Below are 27370 nucleotides of genomic sequence, written 5' to 3'. Positions count from 1 at the left end.
GCGTCTGTAGGTTGAATATGCATGTTAATGTATGAATTGAATTCATTAAAATCAGCTTTTTTTGCAGCTTAGCTTCCATTAATGGACCGCATGGACTGGGGAGAGAGTGGTACATTGTAAAAGATACTATATCAAACTTTTTCATTCCAAAAAAGCAAGGAAAACTCAGCCATCACGATACGGGCCCTTTAACACAATATTAAGCCCTGGTCAAAAAGGAAGTGATTTGAAGTCATGGATCATAATCTTTAGGATTCGTTTCGTACATTTAAAGATAACAACTCTGAGGCAAGCTGGACCACGTTTCACCCCCAAGCTTCTGTCATCTAATTAAGTCTATACACCATATATTTCTGAGGCAGCACTTGGTCTTTTACTAGCTCACATTAATCTGCTTACTACAAGAGACAGAATGGTACACCTGCCTATTGTGCCTACTAGAAAGGGTCTTTGCGGCCTTGCAGAGCTACTCTTGTTGAGAGGCTTTTTTTCAGATTTTGCAGCAGGAAGAGGCAGTTTATCATATGACTTAAAAGGGAACTCCACTGATTTTTAAAAAAGTTTGCATAATTTAATGGCTGAGATGTAAACAGAGTCATTCAGAGTGGTTTGGTGTGAAACACCCCGTTCTAGACTTACCGAGTCATAGTGGTGGTGATAGGAACCAGACGTCCACCTCTAAAAGCTCCCTCACAGAAAGTTACTACATGAAACGGTTATGAATTCTGCCTGATGACTGAGACACTGTTTTATGATAGTTTTGAGATGATTTTGGCCTAAAATGTATTTTCAGAATCCATTCATGGTGGAGGGATACATGCAGGGTGTTGTGAGGCAAAATAGTCCCCAAAGAAAACTTAGTTTTTCAGATTTATGACTATTTTCCATCATCAACACCCCATATAAACTCAGAAGACTCGTGTAGGTTCACTGGTGGTCTTGGATAGTAAATAAAATGGCTATATTTGTGTTGTAGTCATGACGACCTCCGGTTCCTATCACCACCACTGTATAGAGTTAGTACATTTTTCTACATTTCATTCATTTTCTACCATTTCACATCAAACCACTCTGAATCACTTTGTTTATATCTCAACCACTCATTTATGTTAAGAAGTCTATGGAATTCCCCTTTAAGGCACAACCTACAGCAACAAAAGAGCCATTCCTACTGGTTTAAAGACCTGGTTTAAAAAGTGATCCCCTGGTTGAGTAATCCGACTGCTGTGTGAAGTATCCAGCTGGCCTGCCAGGTGGTGTCGTGTTTAATGTCACATGGGACGTGACTAAGAAAAGTACGTGGGAGTAGTGGACAGTGGTGCTCTGGAGATGAGTTGTAAGTGATACCACGGTTTACTCCACTGTGGACCACGCTGATCTCCAGCCCTCGCTCACGGCTAACCCTGTTATTGTGTGTTCCCTGCACTAACTAATGAGTTCAATCTGGTGTGTTAAAGCAGGAGAAACATGAGGGAGTGTGGGAGCTCGCAGGCCTTGAGGGGAAACACATATGCAGTGGTTTCTCTCTTGTCAATGACAAAGAGCAGCACAGCAAGACCAGCACCTGCACTTATAGAAGACAGAGATCGATGCTGATCCAGGAGGAGTTTCCTTTATGGCTTATTGGAGATCTTAGACAGAAATGTCTTGGTCAGGGAAAGAGCCGCTCATACTGAGTGTGTTTTTCTCAACTGCTGGTGCATATTTTACATGTAGTTCAGTGGAAAGTGGGCATGTGGCCATTACAACAGTGTTTTTTTAGAGGCCGTATTACAGAAACTTCCTCTTTTTTTGTCTTAACTTAAGATCCGACACGTCAAGATACGATTTTTCACAAATTCGTATTACAGAAGCAAATCTGACCTTAATTTAGAAATCTTATCTTACAGCATCTTATCTCAAGTTAAGAAGTCTTAACTCAGTCAGTCGACAATCAACTGTCGTCTGTTACCTAGCAACCGAGCAGACGAGCGCAGCCGAAACGTAAACACATAATCAAGCTAGTTAGCCAGAGAGATAACTTTAGCTGCTGTAACTGAGGTAAAAAAGGTCAAACTAGAACAGCTCCCCAGTTTCAGTCTCCATTTCCAAACGCTTTAGCCGGGCGCGCTAACGTTACTCCTCCTAATAAACAGACACACGTTCAGCTCTGTCTCCTCATTATTCACCACCATCACTGTAATATTTCATCATCAACATTAACACACGAAGGTGATCAGAGGGGCGGTGGAGATCGAGTCTGCAGCGTCTGAGATCTTTAAAACGCAGAGTTAGAAAAGAAAATCATCTCACAGTGAAAGCAGCGTTTTACAGTAGAAATAAATGGAGCTCATTATGCTGGTAGTGAACTATGCTGCTGACTCAGCTGCCTAAAAACCATAGAAGCGGACCTTAAACAGAAGTGAGGACCCTGTTGGGGTTCATCCTAAAGTTAGGACAGGATTTAGGAGGTTCAGTCTAGTTAGGATGTTTGTGTGATGCTGTTTTCTTATCTGGAGTTGATGATGAGATTATGAACTTAGGAACTGTTATTCTGGAATAGCTACTGTCCCAAATTCAGTCCTAACTAAAGTTATCATGGTAACTAAACAGATAAGATTTCAGACTTTCCGTAATACGGCCCCTGAACGCTTTGTGAATACAGGCCCTGATATGTCAGATCTTCTGCTCTTCATTTTTTGCCTCCGAGGCCAAAGCAGAGTAAGAAATCATACTGAATGGGTAGCTAAACTAGCTAATTAGCCATTCCAATTGAATGCAAGGCAGAACGCCATGCTAACAACACTGTAATGTACTGCTTTTCCATATCAGCACTAAAAGCTCTCACAGAAACACTTTTTCTATGCAAAAAATGCAGTCTGAACACAACCTTAGGCCAAACGCCATTAGCCATCATTTATTGTTTAGATTGTCCAGCTAAGAAAAACTGCTTTGTGAAATTCAGTATTAGCACTAATGCTGAAAGATGGGATATAAAAAGAGCCTAGAGGTGCTGACTAATGTTGGGCTTTTCCCTCTGCAGTTTCAGAGGCTTCTGTAAATAACCCACCACCGGTCTAGATGACCTGCATGACCTCACTCATACTCTTGGTAACCGTCCGAATAAACAAGTCAACTCCAGAAATGAGAATGCTGTGTGCACATGAGTACCTACAGTAGCTCTTTCGTGATTTGTATTTAAAGGGACCATTTCGTTTACATATCGCTGCTGTCGGAACAAAACCTCGTATCTCCAAAATGGTAACTTTACAGGAAAAGGAAAAAATCTACTTTACTTTTAATGTAAGTCAATGGAACCAGACTTTTTTTCAAGTCCTTTTGGGCCGTTTCTTTTGGTCCATTCATCATGAAATTTACATACAATGTAAAGAACAACAGGCTTTTTCAAATTATTTCAAAAACCGAAAAACTGAGATACAAGGTTTTGTCCCGACAGCATCGATTAGCCAGTTTAGCTCTAAGATGTTGGAAAATAGTCATAGAATTAAACTAAAACTGTTTTGCTTACAAAAAACGAGTCTCAGCCTCAGACGCGCCAACCCGTGTACATCGTTTGCAAGCTAAGCTAACCACGACTGCAGGAATTTTGTCAGTTCCATTCTAATTGGCTACTCACCCGTCTGTGTGAACGCACTTCCATGCAGAGGGTTTTATCAGTTCAATGGGAAACTTTTACCTAAATGTGTCTTTAATAGTTTTGTTTGAAGCATTTAGCTGCTTCAAAGCGAGGATGCCTTGCATGTTAGCCATTGCATGTTTTTCCCATGAGTTTGTTTCTTCTTGTAGCCCCGTTCTCAAATTGCCTACATGCATGTCAATCAAACGGCCCCTTGCTGTCAAAGTAGGCTGTTCTTGCCCATGTTAAGTGACAAAACACATCAGATACTACATAAAAAAATACACAAACATCATAAAAGGACTTCAGGTAAAAAAGAAAAAATAGCATATACTCCATTTAACCGCTCACTTTGAATGTTGATATCGCTGTTGTCGTAAGAAAACCTCCAAATCTCCAAAATGGTAACTTTACAGGTGAAGGAAAAAACATACTTTACTTTTAATGTAAGTCAATGGAACCAGACGTTTTTCCAAGTAATCTTGGGTCATTTCTTTTGGTCCATTCATCATGAAATTTTGATACAATGTAAAGAGCAACAGGTTTTTTCTAATTTTCTCAAAAACTGAAAAACGTCAAAAATGGAGATACAAGGTTTTCTTCCGACAGTGATACACATGAACAATCTTTCATATGAACGTATCTTGTAACAGTACATTATTAAAAGCTTTCTTTGAAGCACTTTTAAGTGAGATACCCTCATGTGTTTGCCGACGCATGCCAATGTGTTTCCCACAGGTTTATTTTTCTTATTTGCCCCTTTTTGGAAATTGCCTACAAGTTATGCTACAAGAACAGCCTCCAGGATTGGTTATTTGCATGACACTCAAACAGCCCCTTCCTGTCAAAGTAGGCAGTTCTTGGCCACGTTAAGTGACAAAACACACCAGATACTACATAAAAAACACACAAACATCATAAAAGGCCTTTTATGGAAAAAAGAAAAGATAAAAAAAAAGCTGCAAGAGAAAATAGCGTATCGCTGCTGTCTGAACAAAACCTCATACCTCCATTTTTGCTCTTTTTCAGTTTTTGACATAATGTGAAAGTGCTTGTTTTCCTTTACGTTGTGTTTGAATTTCATGATGAATGGATCAAAAGAAATTACTAAAAAAGTCTGGTTCCATTGACTTACATTAAAAGTAGACTATGTTTTTTCCTTCTCCTGTAAAGTTACCATTTTGGAGATACGAGTTTTTTTCTCCAACAAATTTAACCATACTTGTTCTCCATAAACAATCTCTCCAGCGAGTAGTATATCGCTGCTCTCGGAACAAAACCTTGTATCTCCAAAATGGTAACTTTACAGGAGAAGAAAAAAACATACTCTACTTTTAATGTAAGTCAATGGAACCAGACTTTTTTTCAAGTCCTTTTGGGCCGTTTCTTTTGGTCCATTCATCATGAAATTTACACACAGCATAAAGAGCAAGTTTTGAGATTATGTCAAAATCTGAAAAACGACAAAAAAACTAGGTGTTGTTCAGACAGCAGCGATGTGTGTTGCAAACACTGCCTCAAAAAGTGCTGATCTTTATCAGAGTACTTTACTGCACCTGTACACACACACACACACACACACACGCTCTGTGGTGACCCTGCCCTTCACCTGACCCAGCACACACGCACACACACACCCCTACACACCCCCCCCACACACACACACTCGTGACTCAGCTAAAGATAGAGTTCAGCTGTATTAGAGGATGGAATGAAGCCGCAGTCACACTGGGCTGGTCTCAGTACTTACAGGCCGTGTCAGAAACAGCGCAGAGCGAGAGAAGAGAGGAAGGACAGGCTGTCCGGCGCGAGGCCGTTCAGGAGGAGGAGGGCGCCTGTCTGAGGGTCTGTGGGGCTGTGAGACCTGAACAGCAGTGGTAGGACTTAGAGCAGAGTTCCTAAGAATAGCAGAGCAACACCCACTCAAACAACACACTTCTCTCTCTCTATCTCTCCTTTTCTTTTTCTTCTCTCTCGCTCTCCCCTCTCTCTATCTCTCCCTTTCTTTTTCTTCTCTCTCTCTCTCCCCCCTCTCGCTCTTTCTCCTTTTCTTTTTCCTCTCTCTCTCCCCTCTCTTTCTCCTTTTCTTTTTCTTCTCTCTCTCCCCCACTTTCTCTCTCTCCTTTTCTTTTTCTTCTCTCTCTCCCCACGTTCTCTCCTTGTTTTTCCTCTTCTGTCTCTCCCTCTATATTTTGCTTCTTCTCTCTCTCTCTCCCTTTCTCTCTCTCTCTTTTGCTTCTTCTTCTCTCTCTCTCCCTTTTCTGCTTCTTCTTCTCTCTTTTTTCTCTTTATCTACCTCTCTTCCTCTTTTGCTTCTTCCTCTCTCTCTCTCTCCCTCTTTTGCTTCTTCCTCTCTCTCTTTTTTCTTCTCCCTCTCTCGCTCTCTCTCCCTCTCTTCTGCTTCTTCTTCCTCTCTCTCTCCCTCTTTTCTTCTCTCTCTCTCCTTTTTCTTCTCTCTCTCTTTTGCTTCTTCTTCACTCTCTCCCTCTCTATATCTGTTTACCCCCCCTCCCCCACTCAGCTGAGTGTGTGTTCAGCTGAGGCTGAATCAATATGATCCCATATGAGTATCAATCTGTGTAAGTGTGTGTGTGTGTGTGTGTGTGTCTGATATGTTTTTAAAGATCTGAGTGATCCTGGTGTTCCTCAAACAGAGTTCCTTTTCTTATCTAACCCCCCCCCCTCACACACACACAGACCCCGCCCGTCAAAGCACCGCTGTGTGTGTGTGTGTGTGTGTGTGTGTGAATACCAGCAGAGTGAGGTGTAGCTGATAGTAGTGTGAGCAGATGAAGCTCTAATGAGGGAAGAGCCAAGTGGGAGATATTGACATAGTGCTGATCTCTCACACACACACACAAACACACACACACACACACACACACACACAAACACACACACACACACACACACACACACACAAACACACACACAATATAAGGAATGAATTCTCCGTTTGTAGGAAAGTTAGTCAGCAGCACATCCAGGCCTTCACTGACGCAAACTGTGTCACAATATGCTTTTCTGAACATATCGTGGATATCATCAGTACTTAAAGAACAACTGACCAACTGCATGTTTCTTTACAAAGTGAGCACAATTAACAACAATAATAATAATAATAATAAATTCAATTTATAAAGAGCCTTTCTCAAACCGAAAGACGCTTTACAAAGAGATCAGAAAGTTACAAAATACATGAACAACAACAAACACAACTACACAAAAACACACACACACACACACGCACACACACACACACACACACACACAACTCTACATTTCCAGCAGCTAGCAAGGGGGGGTTACAATGACCACAGTATAGAGACACTTAGCGAGCCTGGAAAGAGTCCTTAGCTGCAGGGAAAGTCTCACTCCACAACTATGATACGTCACACAGGCGGTCAGCCCAGGAAGCCTCGAAGGCCGAAAATGTCCTTAGCCACCAAGCGTTTTCCTGCCAAACACCAACAGTCTAGTCCAGACAGGCTCATAGCTGCAAGGCAGCATCACCCAAGCAGTCAGCCCAAGCAGCCTCAGTCGGCCCACCACAGCTGTGATGTACCGTCACTTAGGCAGCCGGCCCGTGAGGCCTCATAGCCGCAGCGTAGTGCTGCTCACGCGGCCAAACACTACCAGTCCAGGCAGCCTCATAGCTGCAGTGCAGCATCACCCAAGCGGCAGCCCAGGCAGCCACGTAGCTGCCATGTAGCATCACTTAGGCAGCTGGCCCAAGAGGCCTCCTAGCCGCGGTGTAGCGCAGCTCACACAGCCGAACACTACCGATCCAGACAGTCCCATAGCTGCAGTATAGCGTCACCCAAGCAGCCAGTCCAGGCAGCCTCATAACCACAATACAGCGTCACTCAAGCAGCCGGTCCGGACCGCATCACAGCTGCGGTGCAGCGCTACCCCACGGTTGGAAAAACTCTCAGCCGTTATCTCGGTGGATATGATGGCAAACTCCTCAGCCAGCAGGGAAACATCAAAACACACACTCAAACAATACAAAACAAAACAAATGAAAAAACGAGCAGCAGCCATATTGCACCAGCGCACTTACAACGGAATGCACGCCAATTCGGCCTGTTTAACTGGATTTAGAGCAGTGCAGTTTGTAAAACTCTGAATAAAAAGCTTGTAGTTGTAGGTTTATTATTATTACTATTATTATTATTATTATTGTATTTTTGTAGGTGGCACTACAGGCTCTATAAGTCTGTTCCAGCTTATTAAATCTTAGAAAAATGATCATGATACTGGAATGATTGTGTATCATGAAAATGTCCTGAAGTATCGTGATATAATATTTTTGGCGTATCGCCCACCCCTGCATGGAAACCAGCCCTCTGTAGCAGGTTAGGGTTCCAGTGGCATCGTTCCTAGGAGAAAATTTTAGAGATTTTCACAAGAAAATTAATTCTGGTAAGATTAAACCACACAAGTAATTACTGTGGAGTTATTTAGTTCATTGAGTTTGACAACAATGCAACCACAAGCCATGTCCAAAAACTGCACTGTTTTCTAGATATTCTGGTTTTTCTGACTGACGCAAACATGACAGCTCAAAAGACCTGCCTATTGAAATGCTCTTGTATTTCAGGAGGTGGTTAGTTTGTTCCATGTGGAAAAAAATACTCCAAATGTATTTATCAAATATACTTTTTGGAATGTATAAAAATAGCCAAAAAAATTTAAATTAAATATATTTGTAAAATGCCCTTATTTATATTTGTTGTTATATTTTTTCAGTTGTATGCAGTTTTAATAATGTTTACAGATAGAACTGAATATCCATGAGCTGAATGAACGGTACTGACTTCTGTGATCTGCACTGTACTTTAACCATGTACGTCTGCAGTCAGACTCTCACACACAATACTTCACATAAACAAGATATCAGATCATAACTGCATTTCAATATCATCAATAATAGTAGAGTATCAATACCTACAACACTCGCTTCTGTCCTGTTAAAGGATCATTTGATCATATTTAAAATGAAGATACTGGAACACAAACTCATTTCTAAAGGTATCAGACAGTAAACAGTGGATCAGACAGTATTTTGGCTGTTTTCATACATTTTTAAATGGATTTGATAAACATTTACACACATTTATTTTTGTACGGTACATTTCTATGTGTAATATTTATTTAATAAATGTATTTTTAAATATATTCGGTTAATTTGGTAACATATTCTGAAATACGTTTTAATGTTTGGAATGTATTTCAGAATATATAAAGATACACGTCCATATATCTTCCCCATACGTCATCTTAAACTAACAACGAACAGAAGTGTCCGCCGAAGCTCTCCTTTCATCATCACCAATTTTCATCAGCCGCTGTTACCATGGTGATGTTTACACAGCTGCGTCAGCCATGAACTGCAATGTTACACTACGTCGGCTAATATGAAATTCTGGCTACGCCGCTGCTGTGTACAGTGTGTGTGTGTGTGTGTGTGTGTGTGTGTGTGTGTGGTTCACAAATGTGAAATGCCACGCTGGTCACATGGTTGTGTGGCACTGAGAGAGAGAGAGAGAGAGAGAGAGAGAGAGAGAGAGAGAGAGAGAGAGAGAGAGAGTTCTCAGTGAAAGCCAACCTGCCTCCATACTTGGCTTGTAAGAAATATTAGCCAATGATAGAGCTGCACTTACAATCAACAGAGAGAGAGAGAGAGAGAGAGAGAGAGAGAGAGAGAGAGAGGGGCGGGGGGAGAGAGAAGGAAGAAGAGACTAAAAAGCAAAACCAATTATTTATTTTTTTTTTACATATTGGTACCTAATAAATATGGGACATATTATTTTTACACAAAATTATTACATACTGAGATATTAAAAGATCATCCGTTTATTTAATGTACAGTTCAATTTGATTCTTTTAGTACAGGTTAATGTAACATGATTCTTTTAGTACAGTTCGGTCCAAATTGATTCTTTTAGAACAGTTCGGGTCAAATTGATTCCTTTTGTGCAGTTCAATTTGATTCTTTTAGTGCAGTTCAATTTGATTCTTTTAGTGTAGTTCAATTCAATTTGATTCTTTAAGTACAGTTCAAGTTAATTAGTCAAAATGGCCAATAAGTTCAAGTACTTCATTCTCAGTGTAAATCCCTCCAACATGAACCTCATACAAATCTGTTGCCCTTAAGGCCTTACATTAGCCTGTAGCTCACACACACACACACACACACACACACACACACACTCACACACACACACACACACATTCTGTTACTAGGTGAAGTTCACTCTCAAGCAGGAGAGACTTAGCAAGATTATCATCTTGGTTCCTTAAAACCTTCTAATCCAACACTCAGATCCTCTTAGTGGCACATTACACCAGTTAAGCAGTTAGCATTTAGCTTAGCACGCTTGGCTAGACGGCTTCATCCTGTACATTAGGGTTGCACTGAAATTCTGGGCTGATATGAGAACCAATAAAGAACATGTTGTTGCGGCCACTCTTATATAATAGACACTGGATGTGCAGTGACTGTAATGCTAAAGAGTTTACTATTGATTTATTATACATAGCCATGACACTGTAAACATCTACATTATTACAAGACTATATTTGCAGAATATCATCTCAATAATATCGGCCCAAAGCTGTTTCTCAGAGAATGTTATTACATGAAATGATCGTGGATACGCTGCCATCATGTCTGAGACACTGTTTTTTCAGTAGTTTTAATAGCTTTTGGCTTAAAAACCTGTTATCATTCATGGTGGAGGGATACATACATGGTGTTGTGAGGCAAAACAGTCCCCAAAACTACCACTATTTTACCATCATCAACATGTCACTGTTGTCAAAACAAAACCTTGTATCTCCAAAATGGTAACTTTACAGGAGAAGGAAAAAACCTACTTTACTTTAAATGTAAGTCAATGGAACCAGAGTTTTTTCGAAGTAATTTTGAGCCGTTTCTTTCGGTCCATTCTTCATGAAATTTGCACAAGGGTAACAGGTATTTTCAAATTATGTCAAAAACTGAAAAACGTCAAAAATGGAGGTATGAGATTTTGTTCCAACAGCAGCGATATAAAACTCATGGCATGTGTAAATTCACTGGTGGTTCTGGACAGTAAATAAAATAAATATATTTTTATCATCAAAACTGTGTGTCAATAAGTTTCTCAACATTGAATCATTTCACATCAGATCACTCTGAATTACTTTGTTTACATTATGAATTATGCAATTCATTAAATTTTGTAAAAATGTGAAAAATCGGTGGAATTCTATCGTCAGTCCTTCCTGTGACAGTTAGTGGTGTTTTCCCCTGTGCTCCATTTGAGTGAGTCAAAAAGAACATGAGTATTAGAGCATCAGCATGAGCACAAGCTAAGAAGTGAGATATTAATTGTAATTATAACGTATAATTCCAATATTACACCAACGACAATTATATTCCTGTTATTATTTATAAGAGAAAAATTATTGTCTGATATGCTTGAGCTCTAATTTCCACTCCAGTTTATATGAATATCTTATATAAAGATCTGGAAACAGGAAACATGGTAAAAGGGGTTAGATGTGTACCCAGTTAGCTAAATTTGTCTGGCCCACTTGTGGGCCACATGTTTTGTTCTGGCCCAGTATACGGCTGGTTCCACGGCCCAGAGCTGGCCCAACTTCATTACAGGCCCACAAGGTTCATGCTAGTTGGCCCACAGTTATAGACACAAGGTAAAACCTTATGCAGCTGTACGGCAGCTGGCCCTATTCTGACTCACATGCCAAGTATCTGCCAAGTCAACTCGGGGAGAAAGTCAGGATCAGTCCAGAACCGTCTGCTATCTGGTGTGTCTAAAGGGAAACAAAGGGCATTTTTCCACCGCATAACCTTTAGCACCAAAAACATGGACCTGGCTTTTTCCACTGGCCTGTACTGAAGGGTCCAGTTTTATGGTTTTATGGTACCTGATCAAGATACCAGCAGGACCTCATGATACTTTAATGTGTTCTCCTCTGTTTTGGTAACACCTACACCAGAAGCTACCAACAAATTAGCGATATTTTCACTTTTCTGGGTTGAGATAAAGCCACCGAGCACTGTTACATCACCAATAAGAGCGAGAGAAAATAAACTGGAACTGTATTTTGAAGTGTTGACTGCTATTTTTGGAATTAACACTTTGTAAAGAGCTCACTAAGGTGACACAAGCTAGCTAGCCAGCTAACGCCATTAGCCTTTGAGCTAAACTCCACAGAACAAGTGTTTTTGCTCTTGTTTTTGCAGAGAAAACAGCTTGGCTTGACTCTATGCGTGATTCTGCATAGCTGTAGACATTTTCGTGAGAATGTGTGCTGAATATCATTTCCTGTCAGACAATAAGTTAAGCTAACTAGCAAGCAAAGGAGCTGATTAGCCAAAGTGGATGCGGACACAAAATGAGCGAAACGACAGATAAATCATGAATTGCAGTTATGGCGACGGTTCTAGCTGTCTCTCAAGCAGCTATAAAGTGAACTAGAGCTAGAACCGTAAGTTCTATTGGTTCCTGTTTCTTGTTTTTTAATGGGCAGGGGAAACAGTGTTGCTAGCGCACTGATATTTGCTATAGTTGGTTGCTGTGCTGCCAAAGTATGACACACAGTCAGATTAAACACCACATACCACTCACAACAGACAGGTAACAAGTGGAAAGACTGTCCAGAGAAGCAAGTGACCAGCAGCAATGGAAGAATCTAGAACGTGACGTCGGCTGACAGCTGCGGTGTGTGTGTGTGTGTGTGTGTGTTTGAGTGTGTGAGCCTGATACGTTCATTCAGCCACGTCTCCACTCGGCAAACGTCTGCCATTCCATTCCATTCCTTTCAGCGTTTTAATTCATCTTTCAACCTCTGTCTCCCTGCCCCTCCCCCGCTCGCACAGGTCTGATATCAGGGTTACAAGAGGTCTTTGTGATTGAATACACCAGGCAGATGTTAGCCTCCTCTTAACCCAGTCTCACAGGGACAGATGTGCTCTCATATTGCAAATGTTTTGGCACAACCATGAGAAATGTTGGGCTAAATGCAGGTGGGAAGAAACTGAGTATGAAATTTCCAAATCAATCCAAAGCCTCCTGTAGGTGGAGCAAAGTAGGGGGCGATGCACTCATCAACATAACGTTTGAAAACGCACCAAAAATCTCCTAAATATTGCAAAAACATTAATGGATTTTTCGAATAACATACTAGCAAATGCAATCATCAATGCTGTGTCTGGACTGACTGAGGTTCAGCGGGCAATGGCGAAGTGGGACAGCGACGTTGGACCTCATTCAGTCGGCCACTGCCTGCTCTGTCCGACGTCTCTGAACTGTTTGGGCTACAGCCATTTGTACAGCCTTTCACTTCAAGAGATAGAGGGGTAGGGCGAAGTGTTGGGGCTACATGACCTTCCATATGGAGGTTTTTCAGAGACTCCAAACAGAGAGTTATGAGAAAAAAGGAAAAACCAGCAAAATGGCTGAACAAGAGACCAAAGAAACCCACAAATGTGAGAATTTTGTCCATTAAAAATTACAATAACCATCGTATTATCTTAGTTTAATGTCATAAAAAAGCATAAAAATCGTTAATAGCATGTTCATGTCTTGGTAGCTGGCTAACTAACTTTCAGTTAGTCCAGCAGTTCTGACACCTGAAGTGTCAATAGAATGTAACTGCTGCTCCATTTAAGGTGGAACTGGAAAATTCAAACAAGAAGCTGGTGAATATCTGACTTCAGCTCCATATCACTGAAGAATTAGGGGTGGGTGATAATAAATAATTGCCCCCCTCTTTGAAGATCATATGATGCCCTAAATGTAACTAAAGCCCAGCAGTGAGGAGCTGAACTTTACCCTCCTCTGCTGTCACTGCAGACTGGCAGGGTCGCCTACAGAGCAGCGCTGGTAGCTGTTAATGAAGTGATGCTCTTTTTATTTGAGGGTCCCATTTCAGAGGGAAGATTTCAACCACTACCCTGTAACTCAGTTCCAAGAGGTTAGGGTGACACTCGAAAACAAGGGGTAGGGGAAAAAACGCAGAAATAGGATTTGGCCAAAATAGAACCTGTTGTGCCACATATAATAAAATTACTTCAACTTCAAATACTTTTTATTCAGTGTTTTACAAACTGCACTAAAATCCAGTTAAACTAGCCAAATTATCAGACTATACATGCGCAGACTGAGAAAATGAAAGAAATCAGAGTAAGGTTACACGTGTGCTAAAAACCCAATTACTGAGCTAAAACTGATTAACTGATTACTGTTAATCGCATTTCTAGAAATCCGATAACAGCCTTAATCCAATCTAGGAAACTGTATACATGACCATATCTATGCCGAAATCCGATAACGATCGTCTTACTGGTGTGCATGTAAACGCACTCATTGATCAATTCACATCTTCTCTTCCCAACTTTTTGAAAATTTACTTCAAATTTGCAAAATGTTTGAATGGAAGTCCTGCTATTGTCTACTGGACGACAAGCTTGTCATTAACCTGTGGATTTAACGTAACTAAGCATGGCTGAAAAGTCCCCCCAAAACTAAAAACTAAAGAAGCATTTCGATGTGTGTCGAGTGTGCGGAGAGCACATTACATGTGGCGGAAATAAAAATGACCTCTTGCAAGAAAAAAGCAGTTCTGTTAGCTAACAATAGCATTTCGCTAGCTAGCTTGTTTTGCTTGTTCTCATAGAATAGAAGCAAATCGCTGTTGTTGGAACAAAACCTTGTACCTCCAAAATGCTAACTTTACAGGAAAAGGAAAAAACCTACTTTACTTTTAATGTAAGTCAATGGAACCAGTCATTTTGGGTCGTTTCTTTCAGTCCATTTATCATGAAATTTACATACAATGTAAAGGGTAACAGGTATTTTTCAAATTATGTCAAAACTGAAAAACGTCAAAAATGGAGATATGAGGTTTTCTTCCGACAACAACGATATACTCACTTATAACTGCACAGGGACACATCAGATATTCATATATTAGGCTGTTAAGGTAAAATAACACTGAACCCCAATTCTGAACAGCCATGTAAACAAACTGACCCCATTCATCATCAAACTGCTGATAAATAGAAAACAAACCATTAAAGTGCTACAGTGATCCTAAGGCAATCCAGGCAACAACATGAACTCAAAAAGAATATATAACCAGGCTAGAATGGAACGAGAATCATCTATTGTAAGCCAGCTGTAAATGCATGGATAAAATCTCCAAATATGAAGTCAAACAATCCTTCTTCACCTGCTGACTGCAATAGCAGGCTTGTTACTCCACTTGTGGTTAAAGACTGAATGTGAATTTGGCTCAAAATGTTCCTTTACTGTGCTCAAGTCTTCGCTTTGAGCAATATTTGTAACACATAAGACATATAGGCATCAGAAGTAGTGCTTAAAGCACTCAGCCCTACAGCTGTAGATTTCAGAGCATGTGGTTGTGAACCAGCTGCATAAACTATGACCTCCATGAAAACACATGCATTTGAGAAGCGTGATCAGCCTCAGGGGTCGCTGCAACTGATAGCGCAGTCAAAAGAGCATGAAAATGAATGGGTGTGTGTTTATGTGTTACCTCACATGTGGATTCATGAGTGCTTCCACTTTAAGAACTACATTCATTCAACTGCTGCTTTATTTCTCTCCGTCCTCCCCTCCTCCATCACTCTATCTGATAACACTCTCCAGTGCCTAAGACCACTTCCACATTTTTACTCAGGTTTCTTTTTGGTCCAACCCCAGAAACACGGACGCCGGAGCATGAACTAACACTCGAAAAGCTGAACCGCACCCAAAACTTTCTGCATTCAATTAACACACTGCTTTCCTGAGTCTCTTCTACACTCCAGGATAGCATGTCAGGTTTGTTGAACAGCTTGTATGGGGAGGAAATCTGACACCGTTACTAATGGTGCCTTCAGACAGTCAGAAAACTGTCACACCACCAGAAACTACCGCTCGTTACTGTGGGCATGGGTCATTCTACAGAAACGTCCACTTTCCTATCTCTCCATAGGAGTCACTGGTGTTACTGGTCCTCATCGGTGTTACACATAATAAATGGAACACCAGAGACATTTTTAATGAACAATGCATTTTACAGAATAACTGCTACAGAGCATCAAACCACATGTTGTCAATCATGGAATATCCACTAAAATATGAAATTTAATCCATTTGTATTCTATTTTTTCACAATGACCTCAGAATAAAGTCGGTCACACCAGTGACTTCGGCTAAAAGCTTCATATGAAATCATGAGCTAAATGAGAAAATCTCTGATAACTGAAAGACACAGTGGACTCACCATGTGCTTTTCTTCATAGATCCTCAGAAAACAGGTAAAAGGAAGTCAAGTGATGTCATCAGTGTGACTTTTATTTCAAAATAAGAGATGTTTTGTTACACGGTAACTCCAGTGACACGTAACAACTTTCATGATATATTTTATGATATTTATTTGCCATTTGTTTTCTTTATGTTATTTAATTTATATATTTCATAGTCATAGAGCTCTTCTGTGGTGCTTGGAATTCTAGATAATTGATTTATAAGCCAATATTGCTAAATTGAGGCTCAAGAAGGTGTAATTGGTAAAATAACTTATTGTTTTATTTTAGAATATAAATAAATTGTAATCCTAACATGTTTTTCAAGTGTAATATATCTGTAAACGCTAGGGACACTAAAATGGACGTTTCCGTAGAATGACCCACATACAAACACAAAGTGAGAACGCAAATACAAATAAGTATTTGATTTGTATTCGTGTTCTCACCTTTTGTTTGCTTCGTAAATGTTGTTGTGATATGACTCAGCGGGCCACCGTACTTTTCAAATGCGAAAAAAAAAAATCCAAATTTACTGCAAGGAAGTTGCACTGAAACGGCTGCTAAATACAAGTGCTAATTTGAAGTTTAAAGTCCCACATCACTCAAGTTCACCAATGAGTATAGACATAACTAGGAGATGCAGCAATATTACAGTGTAAAGTGCGCAGTGAGAGTCATTACAGTAGCAGTTGTGATATATTGCACAATGTGTATTAACAGGAGATATGATACAGTGATGAGGTTCAGCACAGTTCAGACAGCAGGAGATCAGTACCGTCTCTGCAGTAAGGAGACTGGCTGTAGAGCCTTATAGCAGTGAGTAAGAAAGATCTCACACAGCCTCTTTAACACAGCACAGCTGTGACAGTCTGACTGAATGTGCTTCTCTGTTTATCCAGTGTAGCATGCAGGGGGTGTGAGGTGTTGTCCAAGATGGCTAACAGCCTGTTGAGCGTCCTTTGTTCTGCCACAACCTCCAGAGAGTCCAGCTTGACTCCTACAACAGAGCCAGCCTTCCTAATAAGTTTGTTTATTTTGTTCAGAGCACTTTTGTTGATGCTGCTGCTCCAGAACACAACAGCATTGAATAGAGCACTCCCTACAAGACTGGTAGAGCCCATAGGAGCTTAGTGCCACACCAAAAGAGCTCAGCCTCTCTTGTACACCGCGAGAGTGTTACAGCTCCAGTCCAGCTTGTTGTCCAAGCGCACACCCAGATACTTGTAGATCCCAAACACCTCCACATCAACTCCATCAATAGTGACTGGTGACGAGGCAGATTTGGACATAAAGTCCAGGACCATCTCCTTAGTCTTACTGATGGTTCAGCTTACACCAAGTCAGAGGTGTACAGGTTGAATAGGAATGGGGCTGATACCGTCCCCTCAATTATAAAAATGCAGGTCAGGCCAGAATATTCAAGATGAATTTGCCTGTGTAAACATTAAGATCACTCCGCTGACTCTCACAAGGACTGTTGGTGACTTTTTGCAGTGCTTTTGGCTGAACCGCAGTGTGAAAACCACTTCATGCCACTCATGCTTGTTAAAAGGGAACATAAAGTTACGTAATCATCTTGTTTTTGCAATCTCCACCACCCCATCTCCTCCCAGGTTCCTCAGTCCTATGTCAGTCCTACCACAGTCCAAAGTGGGGCTTCTTCTATTGTTGCGATGTCAAGCTTGTCATAATAGAAGAAGCTTTTTTGGTGCCACATAGAGCCCTTTGCTGTAGATGCTGCTACGTAGAACCATCTACAGCATATTCTCCATCAATCTGAAGAACTATTTCATCACGTAAAGAACCTTTTTTTTAATCATGTAAAGGGTTCTTTGAGTGTTCATGGTTCTATATAGAACCATTTTGTTTACTAAAGAACGCTTTTTTAAGTGTGTACCACAGATCAAAATGGAGCTCCAGCCTTCAGCTCCAAGCAGAAGCCGCAAACTCCAGCCCAAGTTCTCTCCCCTCCCTCAGTCAGTCCCCACTCATACTACCACAAGAGAACGTGTAGAGAGGAGAACTGCCGCTCTGTAATGTCTTCTGGGTTACGCAGTAACACCAGTGACACGTAACAACTTTCATCATATATTTTATAATATTTATTTGGCATTTGTTTTCTTTATGTCATTTAATTTATATATTCCATAGTCATGTATAGATTATTGCAGTTAAAATCGCAGAAAAACGTTTTTTACCTCAAAATATGGCCTCAGCCTTCACACATGACTGAGGGGACGAGCTCTTCTGTGGTGCTTGGAATTCTAGATAATTGATTTATAAGCCAAAATTGAGGCTCAATTTTAATTTGAAGTTTAAAGTCCCACATCACTCAGGTTCACCAGCTGTGATGTATCGTCAGCCAGAATACTCTAAGATGTGATGTGATTTCAACAGAATGTGGTCCAGCAAGTTAATGGTAAATATATCAATAACTGTGTGACGTGCAACCCAATGACATGATATTAGTCCAACTAATAGCACTAATCTAAATATTCTTAGTTGACTTTTATATTTTATATTTTTATATTCTATTTACATGATAGCAGGCCCTGAGTGGTATGAGGTCATCTAAAAGCACAATGAGCATAGACATAACTAGGAGTTGCAGCAATATTACAGTGTAAAGTGCGCAGTGAGAGTCATTACAGTAGCAGTTGTGATATATGTAATAATGTGTATTAACAGGAGAGGTGATACAGTGATGAGGTCCAGCACAGTTCAGACAGCAGGAGATCAGTACCGTCTCCGCAGCAAGGAGACTGGCTGTAGAGCCTTATAGCAGTGAGTAAGAAAGATCTCACACAGCCTCTTTAACACAGCGCAGCTGTGACAGTCTGACTGAATGTGCTTCTCTGTTTATCCAGTGTAGCATGCAGGGGGTGTGAGGTGTTGTCCAGGATGGCTAACAGCCTGTTGAGCGTCCTTTGTTCTGCCACAACCTCCAGGGAGTCCAGCTTGACTCCTACAACAGAGCCAGCCTTCCTAATAAGTTTGTTTATTTTGTTCAGAGCACTTTTGTTGATGCTGCTGCTCCAGAACACAACAGCATTGAATAGAGCACTCCCTACAACAGACTGGTAGAGCCCATAGGAGCTTAGTGCCACACCAAAAGAGCTCAGCCTCTCTTGTACACCGCGAGAGTGTTACAGCTCCAGTCCAGCTTGTTGTCCAAGTGCACACCCAGATACTTGTAGGTCCCAAACACCTCCACATCAACTCCATCAATAGTGACTGGTGACGAGGCAGATTTGGACATAAAGTCCAGGACCATCTCCTTAGTCTTACTGATGGTTCAGCTTACACCAAGTCAGAGGTGTACAGGTTGAATAGGAATGGGGCTGATACCGTCCCCTCAATTATAAAAATGCAGGTCAGGCCAGAATATTCAAGATAAATTTGCCTGTGTAAACATTAAGATCACTCCGCTGACTCTCACAAGGACTGTTGGTGACTTTTTGCAGTGCTTTTGGCTGAACCGCAGTGTGAAAACCACTTCATGCCACTCATGCTTGTTAAAAGGGAACATAAAGTTACGTAATCATCTTGTTTTTGCAATCTCCACCACCCCATCTCCTCCCAGGTTCCTCAGTCCTATGTCAGTCCTACCACAGTCCAAAGTGGGGCTTCTTCTATTGTTGCGATGTCAAGCTTGTCATAATAGAAGAAGCTTTTTTGGTGCCACATAGAGCCCTTTGCTGTAGATGCTGCTACGTAGAACCATCTACAGCATATTCTCCATCAATCTGAAGAACTATTTCATCATGTAAAGAACCTTTTTTTTAATCATGTAAAGGGTTCTTTGAGTGTTCATGGTTCTATATAGAACCATTTTGTTCACTAAAGAACGCTTTTTTAAGTGTGTACCACAGATCAAAATGGAGCTCCAGCCTTCAGCTCCAAGCAGAAGCCGCAAACTCCAGCCCAAGTTCTCTCCCCTCCCTCAGTCAGTCCCCACTCATACTACCACCAGAGAACGTGTAGAGAGGAGAACTGCCGCTCTGTAATGTCTTCTGGGTTTCTCAAACACTAGAGGGCGCTGTTGTAGGGCAAATGAATGGGTTGATATGGAACATTCGAGCAAAATCATAGTTTATAAACGCTTAAACATTTTTAATGTAAAAGAATTCATTCATATCCTGAACACAGAAACTAATCCTTCTACTTTCTAAAACTAAAAGAAAGTTCTGTATAACTGATTAAAAACTATTTTAACCTTTTGTTTTTAGCCATTTAGCTCCATTTACTCCCATTCATTGAGGACTCACTCGTGGGCGCCCTCTGCTGTTTTGCAGTCCTGTTTTTGATATAACGGGGGAAATAGGAAGTGGCCAGACTCCTCATAAACAAGCTCTGCTACCACCACATGTTGAAGGAGTGGTCCGAACTCGTAAATATAACACTGAGCCCACCTGTAGTGAATGAGAAGGCCCTATCGGTTAGCAACCAACACATTTTTTTTCAGTGAACAATGTCAGTGGTCCATCCCTGCCACAATTGCTAAGTATCAATCGAACACAAACAGCTAGTAATCAGAATTTGGTGACATAATTTTCCTTTTCATTGACCTAACAAGTATCTCAATCAGGCACGTAGCCACAGGGGGGGCTTCGGGGCCTAGTCCGCCTCAATTTTGAAGATAGACCCCCTTAGATTTCTGACTGCTCTTCCTCAGATGCCAATGAAAATGTTACAAAATATAATTCGCTTTGCGCCCTTATAATAAACAGTTAACCCAAAGGCGCTCAGTTCTGGCATTTTCATGCCTTTTTACCGCCTTAAAGAAATAAAAGTAACAACCAAAGCTTTTCTTTTGATCATCACCAATTTAAAATGATGCTTTTTTAAAATGCCAACAGGTGTCAGCTCTGCTTTTTTCCGTCCACCTCTGTAACTGAGGCAACGAACAGCACAAACAAACACAGGCAAAGACTGGCAGTGAAAGCCAACATGATCTACAGCAGCATCGCACGAACAAAGGATGACAGACAGGGAGAGAACAGGGACAAAAGAGCATAGAAAATATCTCTGGGCAGACCGGATGAACCCACCCAGGCATTAGTCTGAAGAAAGAACACGTAATGATGAGAACAGGATTCAGTATGATAGAAGGATGAACACAGCTTATGGCAGGCATGTCAAACTGGTGACCTTCTGGGCCAAAGTGATGTGGAGATCAGCGTTTACCCTCATCTAGCGCTCTGAATTCAGTTAATTAAGGCCTTGCTAATTAGCTGATGAGCTGAATCAGATGTGTTTAATGAGGTTGTGTGCTGAAGTCTGCAGTGTTTTGGCCCGTGAGGACTGGAGCCTGACACATGTGCCTTGTGGGGAGTACACTGGTGTACAGAAAGCACCCATAGCTAGACCAACACCAGGGCTCAGTATGCGGAAAAGATGACCACTCCTAAGAGAAAAGTGTCAGTCCAAATGGAGAAAACATAATTGGACATCCATTAGCCATAAATACTACCACACACACAATTCAAGTACTCAGTACACCATCTCAAAGCCATAATCTTGGAGAATCCAATGCTGTGAAAGTTGACTGATGGAAGGATTTGTAGAGAAAGGAAATGAAAGAAAACAGATAAATCAAACAAAACTACTGGTGTTCTCTGAATAATGGACTGACCACCCCAGAGTCCAGACCTCAACATCACCGATTGTGTTTGATTACTTCAGAAAATCATCAGCCAACTTCTAAGACTGAACTTTGGAGGAGTGGAAAAAACATCCCTGCAGATTTCTTTGAAAAACTGAAAAGAACGGAAGCTGTAATAGAAGAAAAGAATGGAGAGGTTGAGAGGTTGAGGCTTGTGTGTATTTTTTTCTTGACGTTAAAAAAGGCTGGTTGATGTGCTTCTAGGCATGATATGAAGTTTCTAAACCAAAGGCTTGTTAAAACCGATTTCCATTCCAGCATCATTTCCCACCACATGGTCAAAAACTGAGCGTCCTGCGTCAAGCAGCACCTAATTTCCGGCTACAGTGTGTTACCTTATGTGCTCACCCAACAATCTTGATGCCATGTCTGTAAACTTCGCATGAAAACATACAGACATACGGAACAATAAACGCTTAATGAACACATTACAGATGTTACCATGAGTTGAATGAGACACAGTATAAGCCTAATACGTATAGATGAATAAAAGAATAATGCAACCTAGTTCTTCTGCACCCAAACAATCTTATGTAAAAAAATAACAAAATAGGTTAAACAGAATGAAAAGGCAGCCTAATCCCAAACCAGCCAAAATTCCAGACATTCCAGACTCCGGAGTGCATCTGGTTTTAACACTAGACACATTCCACATGTGATTCACACATACATACATACATACATACATACATACGCACAGCCTCTGCTTACTGTTCCTATACTGCTTAAACTGTGGCTTAATTCCAGCTTCTGTTCTTTTCAGGAGACTCACTTTAAGTTCCTCAAAGAATCTGCAGACACACCTCCAAAGTTCAGTCTTAGAAGCTGGTTGATCATTTTCTGAAGTAATCAAACACATTCAGTGGTGTTGAGGTCTGGACTCTGGGGTGGTCAGTCCATCATTCAGCTTCTTTGTTTGATGTGTCCGTCTCCTTTTCTCAGTGAGGTTCTTCTTGACAGCTACACATCCTTTCAGACACACAGCGCTGAGTCGTCTTCTCACAGTGGAAGGATGGACAGAAACACCTGTGGATGTTTTCAGATCTGAAGCAGCTTGATTTTCTCCTCTCTCTCAGAGATGAAAGCTTTAAGTGCTGTTTACCTGATGGGGGCAGTTTTGGTGTTTATCAGGTCTTCCAGGTGGTTGTTAGGAGCCAAATTTTCTCTGTAGCTTTTAATCATTTTTTGAACTCCAGTTTTGGAAACTCCTGGAAATTTTTCTTTGACTCTCTCCTTCATTATGCAAGTGGATCATCTCATATCTAACCTCCTCAGAAATATCTCCTAAAAATGAGTAACTTTTTGACTGGAAATAAAAGAAAATGGTGGGTCGTCTCTTAATTTTGCACAATATTGTATTTTGCAGCAATGCAGATTGTTAAAAAAGAGCTTAGTGGTATCTGAATACAGAGCCAGGCTGTTTGTCTAAAGCTAAGACTTTATGGCTTTTCATCTCCATGGACATGGTGTGAATGCTCATTAATACTGTGTGAAAGCTGAAGACAGGAGGCGTCTAATCTGATTAACAGTGCTGCCAGTCAAGCACTGAATGTTTTTCAGTCCTGCCACAAAAATACGCTAACGTTTCAAGCTGTAGTCAGAACTAAAATGTGAGTAGAAGTGGTCGGTCCATCAGTACAGCTATCCATCCGTCTGGCCACATCAGTGCATGTTGGTTAAACGTCAACCTTTTTGAAATGATCTGGCAACAGCATTGCCATTTAACTCATCATAGTCAAAGTCCAACAATGCTAATGCGGCTAATAATGAATCAAAGGTAATGGGAAATGAGTAGCATTATTTATTTTAGTGTTGAAACATTGTCTGCAACGTAGTCATTTTAGGTAAAGTATAGCCTTAATGAATTTAGGTGGGTGAGAACGTTGATATTTTCACATATACTTAAAAAATAGTTCATAAACAGCTCTTAGCTGGGACTTTTAGCCTTGCATTTGGCGTTAGCATGCTTATTTTCATCCTAAAGTGGTGCCGTCGGGTTTGAAGATTAGAAAAACTGCCTTCTGGTGATGTATCTTGAAGGTGGGAGTAACTTTTTAAAATATGGGCTGGATTTTTGGGGGCAGGCTTTGTTTTTTTTTGTTTTTTTAGGTAGCTGGTGAATGCAGAAGGAAGGCTGATAGCTAGCATTACTGCTAGGAATATTGCGCAGCCGTTTCTTCAAATCTTAATTACAACAGAGAAAATAAATTAACACTGAACAGAAATCATAAGTAAGATGCGGAAGATAATGAGGTAAAACCAACAAACAAGGTAGTTAGCATGGAAGCTAGATATTGTAGCTAAGATTAGCATCTTTTTCTTTGGCTGAAAGTATAAAAACCTCACTCTGGTGTCTCTAATAAAGACAGAGTTTCTGTTTTTTTAAGATTTTGTTGGACGACCGAGGTAAGAGTTACACTAATGCTAGCTTGGTTGTATTTATTGGCATATCGCTGTTGTCGGATCAGAACCTCGTATCTCCAAAATGGTAACTTTACAGAAGAAGGAAAAAACATACTTCACTTTTAATGTAAGTCAATGGAACCAGACGTCTTTCCGAGTCACTTTGGGTCATTTCTGTTGGTCCAGTCATCATGAAATTTACACACAATGTAAAGGACCACGGATACTTTCAAATTAAGTCCCAAACTGGAAAATGCCAAAATGGAGATACAAGGTTTTGTTCGGACAGCAGCGATATACTTCAGTCGCTAGGCTAGCATTCACGATTGGTTGATAGCACAGGCATTCACAAGTATAATGTATCTGAGTAATGCATGCTTGGACTCTACTGGATATACTGGATTCAATGCTTTGCTTTATAATCCTGCATAACACAGCTAACAATATGATTAACTATTTTTAGGGCAGAATACCACTTTAAATGGCGTAGAACCTTTACAGCATGTGGTTCTTCTACAGCACTGACCCTGAGAAACCCTGTTAGCACCTTTATTTTTAAGAGTGTAGAAACATGCAGCAGCTCTAAATGACCATGTTTACATCTAAAATAAGCACCTTTTGCCATCAGTTACTCAGTTAAAATGGGACACCAGTCACATTTTGGTCACTCGCTTCTGTCACACTGGTCGCACTGCTTCTTATAGGAATCGAAATAGGAAGTAGTCCCCAGTGCCGACTCAGCTGGTGTACAAAAATACCTCTCCTGAGCTGACTGACCACTGACCGCTCACTATAAGTAAATATGCGACGCTCTGTATCTGCTGCCGTTTCAAGGTCTTACTTCCCTGGGATCTGCAGCACCTGTTGCACGTGGTGAAGCTCATTCTAAGCCTCAGAGAATCTGAATGGACTGACCACACGTTTCCTCCACTCTCCCAGTTATCGAGGTCATGCATTTCACATTCGCTTTGCTTACGTAACATGAATTTTCCATGTCAGCCTGGTTTGAATGGAGGCGTGCAGCTGTTGTCCTGCCTTCTCTCAACACCCCCTGAAAGCAGGAAGGCCGCTGGCTTTGCAGGCTACATAAAGTGCCCTATTAAGCAGGCAGTTTATTAGCGGTGGCCCTCAGCAGATCAGAGGTTAAATAGAAGGCCTGATGCTACGACACGCTGGTCACAAAGGCCGCGCTGTCCCTCTGTCTAATTCGCTTCCACGTTAGCTAATTAATGAACAATAGAGCCATTCAGCCTTTACAGCATGTTTCCAAACACTGCTAGCTATTTGCCTCTGCCTCCTTCTCTGCCTCACTGCATTTGACCCCGCCCCTTCATGCAAAACACATATGTTTCCGCCCCTTTCAGTGCCACACAGCATCAGATCACAGGTCTTCTTTATAAGCCTTGCCGGACTCCACCTCTTTCCCCGTCACACTCCGCCCCTTTACACAAATCGCCTAAGCCTGAGACCCTTTCACTGCTACATGCCATCAGACCACGCCCCTTTGTTATGAGCCAAGCTGGGCTCCGCCTCTTTCCCTTGTACACCCCTCCCCTTTGCACACATCAAGTTTGTACACACCCTTTTCATTGCCAGGTTGCATCAGGCCACGCCCCCTTCATTATAAGCCGAGGGTCTGTCTCTGTCCCTGTTACACCCCGCCCCTTTATACAAATCTTGTTTGTGTCTGTCCCTTTCACTGCCGCAGAGCATTAGACCACGCCCCTTTTCATATGAGCCAGGATGGGCCCCGCCTCTTTTCATTCCCTCCCATTTACATAAACCATGTTTGCCTCTACCTCTTTTGGCGCACGATCTCATCAAACCCCGCCTCTTTAATTAGAAGCACTCCGATTCCCCTGTCACGCCCCACCCCTAAATTGTGTTTGTATCCTCCCTTTCACTGCCACGCTGCATCCGACCACGCCCCCTTTATTATAAGCCTGTCTAGTCTCCGCCTCTTTCAATGTAACACCCCTCCCCTTTACACAAATCGTGTTTGTCTCCGACCCTTTCGCCGCATTGAACTGCGACCCTTTATTATAAACCAAATACAAATCACATATAGCCACGCCCCTCCGCCCCACGTCGTTAGGCCCCGCCCATTCGCCTCATTTTCATCTAATAACTCTGTATTATCAGTGAAGCAGACTCCTTTGGCCATATCAGGGGTCAGTGATACTAACAGGACACAGCGGTCAGTCACAGCTGCACATCCTGAGCACGAGCGCATCAAACGGCGTCTATTTCACACCAACGCGGTTTCACAGCTGGACCGATTCACGCAGCAGCGCTAACAGCTGCTCATCAGTGAGACAGTTTATCTTTGAAGCTCGTCTAAACGAGCTCTGAGACCAAAGACCCCTCAGACCCCCTCAGAACCCAAGACAACGTCAAGATGAACAATGAAGAGCACAAACCTGCGGCGCGTGGAGAGACGGAGCAGCGAGCGCAGCTGCGGACTAATGAGAGAGAGAGAGAGACGCACAGAGAGAGCGCTGCTTTCTCCACCCGTCTTCCGCCAAACCCCGCCCACCCGCTCCACTGGATTGGCTCAAACAGCCCCGCCTCCGGTTCAAAGGGGCGGGGTTGCTCTAAGGGGCGGGGTTTATAGTCTATATACGGGTGGTAATAACTCTGTAAATGACCGGCGCCTGATGTTTTCATGCGTACAAACCAGGAGGGAACTTGTTTTCATATCAACGCTGGATTTATTTATTTATTATTATTTTAATGAGTATATTTCAGAGTAAATATGTGATGCATTCACTGAACAGTCATAACATAAAAGTATATATGAATACAAATCACGTATAAAGATCAAATATTTAAAAATATCAAATAAAGTACAAAGAAGAAAATAAAACATACACATTTACCATAGCAACAACCTAACAACCCCCAGGCAACCACCTGGAACACCCTAGGCACCCCATGTGATACCATAGCAACCGCCTAGCAGTACTAAAGCAACCACATGAGATACCATAGCGACCGTCTAGCAGTACCCTAGCAACCACATGAGATACCATAGTAACTGTCTAGCAAAACCCTAGCAGCCACTTGGGGGTCCATAGCAACAACCTAGCACACATAGCAACTGCCTTGCAACACTGTAGCAACCACCGGGAGAACCATAGCAGCCTCCTAGCAACACCCTAGCAACCCTCTGGGATACCATAGCAGCAACCTAGCACACATAGCAACTGCCTTGCAACACTGTAGCAACCACCGGGAGAACCATAGCAGCCTCCTAGCAACACCCTAGCAACCGCCTTGAATACCATAGCAACCGCCTAGCGACAATTTAACAAGCTCGAGCTGCGCGATCTGATTACTGTCGGATTGTATTTAT

General features: G+C 41.6%; 1 protein-coding gene across 3 annotated transcripts in view; it reads right to left on the bottom strand.

Annotated features, from left to right (window-relative positions):
- The window catches only part of acsl1a (acyl-CoA synthetase long chain family member 1a), a 56702-nt gene extending 30226 nt beyond the window's left edge, over window positions 1-26476 (bottom strand). For 2 of the 3 annotated variants that reach the window (XM_036583721.1, XM_036583720.1), the window contains exon 1: window positions 5367-5529. The gene's annotated coding sequence lies outside the window, so the exon portion shown is untranslated. Of the gene's footprint in view, window positions 1-5366; window positions 5530-26435 lie in introns of those variants that run through there. The other variant, XM_036583722.1, reaches the window with a different exon arrangement.
- Window positions 26477-27370: the final 894 nt, after the last annotated feature.

The sequence above is a fragment of the Colossoma macropomum genome, unplaced genomic scaffold (assembly GCF_904425465.1).
Source record: "Colossoma macropomum unplaced genomic scaffold, Colossoma_macropomum, whole genome shotgun sequence".
Taxonomy (NCBI): Eukaryota; Metazoa; Chordata; class Actinopteri; order Characiformes; family Serrasalmidae; genus Colossoma; species Colossoma macropomum.
The sequence above is the reverse complement of the archived record's forward strand: the minus strand, read 5'-3'. Positions and strand labels throughout refer to the sequence as shown.